This window comes from Tenrec ecaudatus, chromosome 3 (genome assembly GCF_050624435.1).
Source record: "Tenrec ecaudatus isolate mTenEca1 chromosome 3, mTenEca1.hap1, whole genome shotgun sequence".
NCBI classification, from domain to species: Eukaryota; Metazoa; Chordata; class Mammalia; order Afrosoricida; family Tenrecidae; genus Tenrec; species Tenrec ecaudatus.
The window spans coordinates 172,397,859-172,406,891 of NC_134532.1; positions in this window are offsets into that span (position 1 = coordinate 172,397,859).

The window sequence follows — 9,033 nt, forward strand, 5'->3', positions numbered from 1 at the left end:
GACAGATTTTTGGTAGTCAATGGTATGTAGATTCAACACCCTCCACCACCATCATATTTCAAGTGCATCAGTTCTTCTTGTCTTATTGTCCAGCTTTCACACACCTATAAGATTAGTCCTTACATCGCTTCTCGGCCTTTTGGCTAAGATCAAGTGAAGATTAGTCCTCACAGTGAAATATTTGCTTCTTAGCTCATTAAAGAAGTCATTAGTTGATTAAAGTACCAAACTTCCATTACTCACAGAAAGCACCTCAAGCCACTCAATAGAAACACATCAAAATTAGAAAATGTGGTTTGTTCTTTTCTCTCTTGAACTAGGGTATAGAATTCACAAACTGGCTTTCATAATATAATGTGCTTCTGGAAACTTCTTAAACATTAAAGACTTTAGGTTACTTTTGGAAAATGTCAAGGAAAGGAAAAAATTTGGCTCCTAAGTATCTCTGTCACCAATATTCCTTTATATAATAGTGCATCCCAGAAAATGAGTTATAATATTTAAAAAGCAAACCTTACCTTGTGAATGACTAGCAAAATTAGTGACACATTACAGGGGCTGAGGGGGGACATAGATAGATAGAGGATGATAGACAGATAATGATAGAAAATGATGATGATAGATGGCTAACTAGAGCTAGATGGCTAGATGGATGGATGCCTATAGATGATAGATAGATAGATAGATAGATAGATAGATAGATAGATAGATAGATAGATAGATGTTCTTAGGCACTGTCAAATAGCTTCAGACTCATAGCGACACTGTGCAATGGGAAGAAACCTGCCAGCTCCTGCCCCGTCCTCACAACTGTTCTTCTGTTTGACCCCATGGTTGCAGTCACTTGTCAATCCATCTTGTCAAGGGCCTTCCTCTTTTTCACTGCCCCTCCACCTTACCAGACATGATGTCCTGATCTTTCCTAACAACATGTTCAAAGTAAGTGAGACAGAGTCTCACCATCCTAGGCTCTAAGGAGCATTCTGGCTGTACTTCTTCCAATATGTTCTTTTGGCAGTTCATGATACTTTCAAGATTCTTTGCCAAGGCCATAATTCAAATGTATCGATTCTTCTTTAGTCTTTCTTATTCAATGTCCAACTTTCACATGCACTGAAAATACTATGACTTGGGTCAGGCTCACCTTAGTCCTCAACATCACATCCTTGTTTTCCAACACTTTAAAGAGGTCTGTGCCACAGAATTACCCATTTTAGTATGTTGTTTGATTGATAGATTAGATGATTGATAGATAGATAGATAGATAGATAGATAGACTGAATAGGTAAATAGATTCATTCACTTAAGGAAGCATGATAAGCCTCCTTAAGTTCCAAAGTAGGCTGATGTATTTTAGGTGCAATTAAGTCTGTTTTGAGACCATATTTAAGAAAGGACAGAGCCCTGTCCCATCCTCACAGCCATGGCTGTGTTTGTTTTGAATCCACAGCCACTGCGTCCGTGCTCCTCCCTCAGGCTCTCCTCCTTTCTCACTGACCCTCGACTGTACCAAGCATGGTGTCTTTCTCCAGCTATCGGCCTCTCCTACGGTGGGATATCTGTATAACTTCACTTGCCACAAGAAGATGAGAAATGAGAACACATCGTGTTTACAGATATCTTCCTTGTTGGAACCATACTGGTCTTAACAGTAGTGACTGTGAGGAGCGAGGTGCACACTCACTGAGCTAGTCATTCCTGAGACGCGGTTGTAAAAGGGCAGTTTTGTGAAACAACCGCAGTGCTAGAAGAAGAATAAAGAATATTCTCTGACTAGCCAGAGTGATTCAGACTTCACAAGGATGATTAATAAATAAATCGTAATGTCCCAGCCTCAGCTTCTTGTGTGTGTGTGTGTGTGTGTGTGTGTGTGTGTGTGTGTGTGTATGAGAGAGGGAATCCTTGGGATTTTATGCATAAACACGTGCACATAAAGACTGCTGCCCCAACATGCTTGGCATCACTGTCAATTTAAAAACAAAACATTGAGATCATGCACAGAAATGTCATTCATTGAGCAGGGCAGGTTTATAAGACATACAGAAAATGAAAGACTATTTTTTGTCTTTGGAGACAAATCACTTCCAGCCTATCGATAACATCATTGAGAAGCCCTTGTGGTCAGAGGTCCCGCCTTGGGAATTATAGCAAGATACAAAGCAGTTAATAACAGAATAGACATCTTTGTGTCTTCTGACCTAGCTATTCCAGCTTCAGAGCCAAACTCAGATTGAGGATCATTAAATTTACTGGAGCCTAAAGCCAAGAAAGAGATTGAAAACATTTCCATAGATTGCCTCTCTAAATGAGCTCTGGTATCAAGCTGTTAAGCCGTTCATAGTCTTACCCTTTCAAGAAACTATTCATTCCAATGCAATATAAGCTATTCCTCAGCAAAGAACAATAAGAAGTGTCCAATACATTTGATGAAGCTGGCCCTACTGACAGAAATGCTGATGTAACAAGCACACACACACATTCACAAAGAGCTATATTAAAAACAGCATTTTCTCTGGAGAGATTTTGGTGTTACTTAGCCAAATCAAGTATGTGTGTGCCATCCGACTCAGAAATGCCGTGCCTGAACATACCCTCTGGGCAACCATCCCAGAGCCCACACGGGTCCATGAGAAAACATACGTGGAGGCTCCCTGCAGCGTGGGGGACAATCAGAGGGTTGGCGTCCCTGAAGGCCATCACTGCGAGAGTGAGCAGGCGCGCATACATGCAGTGGAGCCATGCTTTGTCAGCTTGGCCGGGCCAGGGTTCCCCATACTCTGACAGTTAAGAACGCAGCGAGAACCCAGGCTAACATGCATGCCCTGAAGTCCTTGCAGCAGGTGCAGGCTGTGACGTCTGTCATTTTGCCCCACTTTTTGGTTACCGATACAGTGCAAGCCATGTGTCCCACGCAGGGACCTGAAAGGAGGGCAAGCATAGCACCAGTAAAACACACAACATTCCTCTAGTTCTTGAATGCTTCTCCCACCCCCCACTAGCATGACCCCAAGTCTACCTTATAAATCCAGCTAGACTGGAGTATGTACATTGGTACAGATTAGAGCTCCCGACCTATGGAATCCAGGACAGGTAAAGCCCTGCAGGAACAGCAATGGGAGGAGCGACCACATGACAGTACGGGGAAGGTGGGGGGAGAAGGGGGAGAAAAGGGGACTCGATAGCAATGATCAACATATAACCCCACCCCAAGGGGACAAAGAACAGAAACGTGGGTGAAGGGAAACAGTGGATGGTGTATGATATTTTTTAAAAACCAATAATATATCATTTATCAAGGGTTCACAAGGGTGGAAGGATGAGGGAAGGAGGGGTAAAATAGCTGATACCAAGGGCTCAAGTAGAAAGAAAATGTTTTCAAAATGATGATGGCAACATATGTACAAGTGTGCTTGATAAACTGATGTACGGATTGCTATAAGGGCTGTAATAGCCCCCAATAAGATGATTATTTTTAGTACATGTGAGGCACCACTCAGAAATCACTAACAAACAACCTGGCAGGCACTAATGTCCAGTAATAATACTCTGAATTACAGGTAAAAGACATCAATTCTGTGAATTGAATGGAAGAGACACCATTGAGTAAAAGAGACATATTCCTTATACCTAATATTGAGATATTATTTCAAGGTTAGAAAGTGCATTTCGAAAATATCACTACAGATCATTTCTGGGTGGCCTTCCATTCAAGGTTTACGTAGTATCATTCCAAAACAGATGAGTGACTATTTTAAAATTCTGCCTGTGTTTCAAAAATGGGGTTTTACATTCGCAAAAGCTCATTTGACTTCAATCTATAAAAGAGAAGCAATCGTTTCAAAAAGTATCTTTCAAAACCTCACAGCTAATAAGGTACTAAAATAATCCAATGGGGTTGTTTAGTATTTGATCAATGATCTTTGCCTATAATGTTCCTTTCAAAGTACATTCAGTTCTGTCACTAATTGCAGAGCCATAAATCACATAACTACATAAATCACATAGGTGACAGAGCAAGGGATCATAGCAGGTAATAAAAAGTGAAATATGAACAGTCAATGGAAGTGAAAATATACTTGGATATAAAGAGCAACCTCAAAGCACCACATCAATGGCATCATCAGCATGGATCCTCTGGCTATAAGCAGCAGGGGTTGGTAGGTAGATCATACCTGAAAGCAAACACTTCTACTGCAGAGAGTCAAGATCCCTCTGCTCTCAGCTAACCCTGGTGGGGGGCAGCACCCAAGACAATCACGCCACGACCAGCAACTAACTGGATGACACAGGACAAGTCACTAAGCCTCTCAGAGTTCTGTTTTGTCATCTGCAATATATTGGGTTGGATTTAACATACTCCAAGTTTATTTCTAGCTCAAATTTCTCTTTTTAATGAGTGTAGAGTTCATTACAGACTTGGGTTCTACCAGGTCATCAAGGATAATGAAAAGCGAAGCAGCATTTATCGAATACTGGCTGTATACCAAAACTGTTCTTACACTGATTCAGTCCTTCTACCAGCCTTTGACTCATTAAGAAAAGAAGTCTTTCCTGAGAGAAGGAGAAATCAACCCCAGTTGCAAGTAAAGCAATAAAAAATTCTAGAGAAAAATAATTATATGCATTTCTTGGTATATTTTACTTTAAAAATCCGATTCTCACACTGAGTCAATTCTGACTCGCAGTGATCCTATGGGACTGGAAAGGACTGAACTCGGCCCTGCTGAGCTTCCTGCAGCACCGCGTTCTGTGACGAGGGGGAGGGATTCAAGGCAAGAACAGAGAGAAGAAGCCAGGACGTTGCACGCCCAACTCTGGAGAGGAGAGAGGATTGTTTGAATTCGCTGCAAGATTTAAGTGGGCGGCGGCTTTCCTTGAGGTCCTTGGCGGCCAAACTGGTTCAGCATGACACTACAAGCACCCGCCCCACCATGGGCTTCAGACGATCAAGCTGGTGACCTGCTTCCAAAATGTCCTGGCCTTCAAACTGCCACCTGGAGTGAGAATCGCCTGGACAGCAACTAAGGACAAGAGTGTCTTTCCATGATATCTCTAGCCTTCCGTTTCTGTTTGCTTCACTTACAGGGAGTGGTGGACGAAGAGTCTCCTGTAAGAGTTCCCTCAGGCCCCCTCTGTGGTTTCCGTGTCAGCTCTGACTCATGTACTCATGGACAACAGAACAAAATGCTGCCCAGTCCGGCAGCATCTTAATGACCAGGGGTCCGGCAGAGCCCACTGCCAGTCACTGTGTATTTTGAGTGCCTGGAAGGCTCACCCTCCAGCCCTGCATTGGGCGTTCTTCTGATGTGAGCCGTAGAGGTCTCTGACTCATGTTCAAATGACATCGCTAAGCTAGTCCGCAAGGTCCACTAAAACCTGTCTCCCGTGGCACAGCTTCCAGTAACAGAAGCACATGAGTGGCCACCGTAGGACAGCTAAGGAGTGAGTGGCGGACGCCTCGTCTGCCAGTTATATTCACAGAGAAGCAAGCCAGGACAATGGCCAGTGTGCCAAGAAATCATAAAATGTCCCTGGAAATGTAATGCCATGAGGATAATTACATCTGCCCAAATTTCTGTGTTAGTAAGTTTCCATCAGAGAATAAAGGCCGTTATGAATACTGTGGAGGAAGTTCGAGGAACAACCCCACCCACCCACCCACCCACACCCACCCCCGCAGACCTTGGACGGGCGCATTCAGGATCTCTGGCTGAAGCAGCGGAGGTCGCAGAGACCAGATGCATTCATTACAGACTGTGGCAAGGGGGCTCAGAGGATCAGGGCCGAGACTACGGGGTACCTTCTCCCTATCAGCCCAAGAGGAAGAACCTGAGGAACAGAGTAGCCAGTGGGCTGGCTTCCCAGCCCATGGAGGTGAAGGGTAAGGGGCCGTATGCTGAGAGACTTGGCTGCTGTCTGAGGAGATCGATGACGCTATCCTTACTCTATCCAGATACTGACTGATGGTGACCTGTTCACTTCCCTGACCAAGACCTGTGTGGCACGGCAGTGCACTATCAAATCCAGCACAGATGTGGAGTGGGGTGGGAGGAACGGTTGGTGTCAGGATAAAGACAAAGAGTGAACCAGGAGGCTTGTCTAACCTGTGCTTCGAGGCAATAAGGAAGTCGGAAGGGGCCAGATGGGGCCCTCCATTGCCATGCATCACCACAGATGGAAGGACCCTCTCAGGGCGGGACTCTGCATGAAACCCCTGATTTGATTTGAACTCAGGGCCAGATGGGCTTGAATCTTTCACTGACACTCAATAGAGAGCAATTCCTCAGGAATTCTTCTTGATCATCCTCTCCAAATTATAATACAGGATTACCTATCCGATCCACTATCTTTCTAAGCAGGATGTCAGGGAGATTTTCTTAAGACTGAGAGAGCCTTGCCTCTCTTTCCTTGCTATGAGATGTTAATAGTGATTGGGTTCTCTCCAATGGGTGGAATGGAGGTAGCTCACCTCCCACAAGGTCCCCTGGTTGTGTTTGGAAGTAGGGTCTGACTATATTCATTATTACACTTATTCATTTTGGTTATCATATGGATACATAAAGGGTCTGGGTTTTTATCTGTTCCATTTATTCTTGTATCCTATAGCATCTAGAGGAACCATACAAGACCTTCAATACTTATTAAATTTCTCAATATTTGTTAAATCACATACCTCCTATAAGTTCATGTCCCTTGTCATTCAGGATTGAATAAGAAAGCAAATTTTATAAGAGCTGATTGGTTATTATAATTTCAGTCAACATTCAGACTTGTATAATAAGAAACTTCCTTCCCATCTTGCTTCAGCTCTGAAATAAGACAGATGCAACATGTGAAAGGCACACAGTAATTATCTATTTGCCTTCTATTTTATAGTCTTCATGAAGCTGTGTAACTGTTTGCTAAGGTAATGACCTCTGGGGTCTAAATGCCAGCATTTGCAGTGATATTGTTAAGAGCCAAGAGAACATTAAGACTGGAAGAAAGGGGTGGGAGGCGGTGCATGGAGTGGAGACCCAATGCCCATCTATAGAAAATTGGACATCCCTCACAGAGGGGTCACAGGAAAGAGATGAGCCAGTCAGGGTGCAGTCTAGCACCAAATAAACACAACTTTCCTCTAGTTCTTTGGTGCTTCCTTCCCTCCACTACCATGACCTCAGTTCTACCTTACAAATGGGATTAGACCAGAACATGCACACTGCTACAGATAAGAGCCCTCAACACAGGGAATCCAGGATAAATGAACTCCTCAGGGCCGACAGTGAGAGTAGAGATACCAGAAGGATTATGGGAGGGGAGGGGAAGAAATGGAGAATTGATCACAAGGATTAACCTAGAACCTCCTCTCAGGGGGGGTGAACAACGGAAAAGTGGGTGATGGGTGATGGATGATGAAGTAATCTATTATCAAGGGTTCATGAGGGAGGGCGGGCAGGGGAGGGGGGAAGAAATGGAAAACTGATATCAGGGGCTTGTGGGAAGAGAATGCTTTGAAAATGATGATGGCAGCATATGTGCAAATGTGCTTGACACACTGGATGAATGGATGGATTGTAATAAGAGATTTAAGAGACCTCAATTTTAAAAAAGAGCCCTCAATAAAAATATATTTTTTAAAAAGACTAGAAGAAGACCTGTTTGGTCAGGTAATGCCCTCTGGGGTCTCAATGTCAGCATCTTCAGTGATATTGTTAAGAGCCTGGAGACCATGATGACTGGCAGAAGACCCGTGTGAATGTAAATGCCCATGACCCAAGTCAAGTATTAGCATAATCTATTAGTGCTGGTTGAAACTTTAGGGAATGCAAAGGAGAACACTTCTATTCTTCATCCAAATGCTGAGAAACAGACCCCAAAATTAAGACACCAAAAATCAAAATATCAGGTTTACTATTACTAGAGCTGATATTGCAGACTGTGGCTTAATTTGAAGTGACAAATGGGTTTCCTGACAATAAATTCTATTTCTCGGCAGACTTATCCAGGACTGAAGGACTCCAGACCCTTTCCGTGGGGCTCTGGCCCTGTAAACCCTTTGGCTTGAAGGGACAGAGTTCCACTGATCTGGGCTAGCAACAACCGTCTGGTGCATATGAACTCTCTCGGCTTCTGTGTGTCTGGCTATATTTTAATTTTGTCCTTATTGCTGAAGGACAGTTTTGCTAGGTATAGTGCTGTAGGTACATTTTGTTTTGCTTTCCTTTACGCACTGTAAATATTGCCTACTGGCCTCCAAGGTTTCTGCGTGACAAGTGGCATTTAGTCATATTGGGCTTCCTTTCTATGGGACCACTTGATTCTCTCTCGCTACTTTCAGGATTTTACCTTTATTTTTACTGTTTGAGAGTTTTACTGTGGTGAATCTCAGTGTGGAACTTATAGGGCTTATTAGGTTTGGGGCTCTATGAGCTTCTTGGATTAATAGATTCATATCCCTCATTGGAAAGGGGAAATTTTCTGACATTTCTTTTAATATTTTAGATATTTTAATATTTAATATTTTTCCTTTTTATCCCTCTGTGTCATCTATTTTTAGAATGCCTATGATGAATAGGTTAGATCTTTTGTTGTTGTCCCATAATTCCACTAAATTGGGCTCAGTGCTCTTGAAAGTCCATTGTCTTTGTCCTTCTTTGTGGGTGTGTGAGAGAGCATCCATTCTTGTTACTCCCTGTATCTCATTAACTGTCATGTTCACTGTCTTGTCCTCTCAGAGGAGCACAGAGCTACTGCTGGGTGAGCACTGGACTGCTAACCATGGTTTGGCTCTTCTGACCCACAATCCGCTCCACAGAAGAAAACTTGACCACCTTGGAAACCTTAATTAGGGTAATTATGAGTCTAAATTGGCTCAACAGCAACAGAGTTTGGATTATTTATAGTCACTATTCCCCCAAAAATTGGTCTTCATTCTAATATTGCAAGGTATAATAAAGAACTTTATAATGTTGAAGGAAGACATCCAAGCTTCCCTGAAAGCATTAATTTTTTAAAGCCTCCAAGAATTGACAGGTTTCAACAAATTTATAC